Below are 2,959 nucleotides of genomic sequence, written 5' to 3'. Positions count from 1 at the left end.
CCTCATTTGGCTTGAATTCCAACTTCTTTACCCTCTTCATTACTTACCTTTGCACCCTCTCCAGTTTCTGTAATCCTTTCTTATGTGGTGGCTAATACTGAATACAATACTCCATTTGACACCTATCGCACTGAGCTAAATAGTAGCGTCACCATCACCACCAAAATTATAATTCGCCTTTTTTCATGACAACTTCATATTGCTGACCCATGTTGAGTCCATTATCAAGCCTAACTACCCAATTGTTCGGGACAGCACTGTCAAGCCAATTCTTGTTCTTCTTCTCTACATGCAGCACCTTACAGGTGTCTTTCTCAAATTTCATTATGTGGTTTATAGACCCATTCCTATAATTTATCAAGATCTCTTTGAATTTTAATCCTGTACTCCAAAGTTCTTGCAACTCTTCACAGTTTCATCTGTTGCTTTCAAGAGTGAGGCAGGAAAACTGACTTTTCAGGGTCAAGATCCAAGTCCAAAACCCTCCCATGTTTGGAAATTTCCAGACTTAAGAGTTTCATTTCAGCCCATTACAAATACAGCATCATTTTCAGTACCTCTAACTGGGACCAGAGCATCAAAAGAGCTCAACACCCTGGAGCTGCCAAAACTCTGAGCATGGATTTAGTTGTTTAAATAAGTGCCACAGTTTCATAGTTTCATAGTTTCTAGGGTCGGAAGGGACCTGAGTAGATCATCTAGTCCGACCCCCTACCATGGCAGGAAAAAATACTGCCAAGTAGAGTACTTTTAATAATCTCCCCTATAAATTCAGACACAGAAGTGCAGAGCAGCAATTCCACCCTTCTAGATGCTCTGAACATCAGTGCCTCTAATACATCCCCTCCAATTTCTAATCCATCCATTTATTAACATCAGTTGAATAATTCATTTTTACAATTCTGGGAATTGTCCTCACTAAGGAAATTTCATTGCTTTTTAATACCAAGCATCTTGGCTGCAATCTGTTTGCAGGTTAGTCAAGAGGATGTGAGTCTTACATTTCATACCAGATTTGGAGACAACTCTCAGTGGAAGTTTAGGGCACCCATACACATGATGGACCTGTATTCTGACACTGTGTGCTAATTAGCACACGTAGAAGCAGACTTGATTATAAAATGATAAGGGCATCTATACACATGCTTGGAGAGGGGGGCTTTAATCTAAAGTCCTACTCTCATTTTGAAGTACAGGACACTGAATGCACATGATGCTGAAGGCGCTTTAATTAAGAGTGGCTCTCAAAGCCACTAAAATTGAAGCCCCACCCCCCGCTTCCCTCCCCCGAGCATGTGTATAGTTGCCCTTGTTGTTTGATAAGGATTTGCACAAAGCTTCCTTTTCAACATGGCTCCAGCATCTCAGAGGTGCTCCCTGTGTATATCCCAATAGGTGAAATCAGCTGGGGCTCATAGGAATCAAGTGAGGTTTTTAAAGAATGACTAGCTAGTTTGGATCCATGTTGGGTGTTCAACCTGAGTGACTTGTTTTCATAGGTGAGTGGTCAGCACTTCCTATGAATCAGGCCCTTCAGAGTGTCTGAAATTTGATATTCCAAAGCAATGATTTTTAAAAAAATTTGGCCTACAACTCCAAATGCTGGAGCAGGGCATTTTCAGATTTTCAGTGAAGTAGTGGAAAGCAATCCAGTTCCTTCAATAGGAAGGAATTTGTCAGATCCTGAATTAGTTGATTTTCAGGACACAGAAGAAAATGAAAGTCGTTAGCAGCAAAAAGGCCTGTGCACAGTGAGTGGAGGGTCTCAATCCATACCCTACTGGGAAAGGTTTGCCCTTGGAAGGGGCTCAGTAGCAGGACCGAGGCCGCAGGAGTGGCTATGCCCATTATTGGGGCACTTAGTTGGCTTTGCCCACTTCAGCTCCTTGGGGTACCATCCCTTTTATCTCACCTGTCATGCCTTGATGTAACTAATGGTACTTAGGAAGGTTACCCAGGGCCCCAGTGTAAGCCTCAGTCTCTCACTATCTGCCAGTTCAAATACCTGGCTGGCACCCCTCTCGCTCCTCCAACAGAGTTGTGCCCTCCTGCCCTTATCTGTGCCCTAGAGCAGAGATTCCCAGACTTCTTATTCCATACCCCCTTCCAGATACCCATGTACCTCTACCAGCATACACTGTAACCCCTTAAATGCCAATTATTATTATTATAATGAAAGCCAAGACCACCATTACACAACTTCTCCCAAGCACCCCCCAGAGATGTCTTGCATACACCCAAAAGGTACACGTAGCACAGTTTGGGAACCTCTGCCCTAGGTTAAGCCACCTTAGGAGAGATCATCATGACTTCCATCCTCCACTGTAGCCATGACCATGCCTCACAGGTATTATTAGGACAACATCCTGGGCCTTCCTAGGTATGGTATATGGAATGTACCTTTAAGAGGCCAGCAGTGGGATGACCCAGTCTCTCCCCCTGATGCCTTTTGGGTGTGGTGGTGGGTAGTTGTAGTTCTCCCTGCAAGCTGTGAGCGTGTGAGTTGCCAAATCCTGTTCCTAATAAAGATAAAGCTGTTTATCACCCCACCAGTCTCTGCTGAATGTTAACTCAAGCACAGGACCCCAAAGGCATAGAGGTCTGAGTGACTGCCCCATCCCTGGAACCCAATGGCATAGAGTACACATTATACTAGGGGCCTTCTGCTTCCTTGGCTTTTGCCCACTGTTATTCTTGCTGTCCACCTCCAACAATGGCCCACTTCTTATGACTTGGCTTTCTCAGCCTCAGGCCACTCCATATTCCATATGTCAGTGCCCAGGGCCTTGCCCTCAGCTAATCTCTCAAGTTCTCTGGGGCCCTGAACCCAAGACCCAGGCAAGGCTGCTTCTTTTACTTGTCAGCTCCCTAACTTTCATAGTTTCATAGTTTCATAGTAGCTAGAGTCGGAAGGGACCTAGGTAGATCATCTAGTCCGACCCCCTGCCTGAGCAGGAAA

The sequence above is a fragment of the Crocodylus porosus genome, unplaced genomic scaffold (assembly GCF_001723895.1).
Source record: "Crocodylus porosus isolate Cpor-Errol unplaced genomic scaffold, CroPor_comp1, whole genome shotgun sequence".
Lineage (NCBI taxonomy): Eukaryota > Metazoa > Chordata > Crocodylia > Crocodylidae > Crocodylus > Crocodylus porosus.
This window is presented reverse-complemented; position numbering follows the sequence as displayed.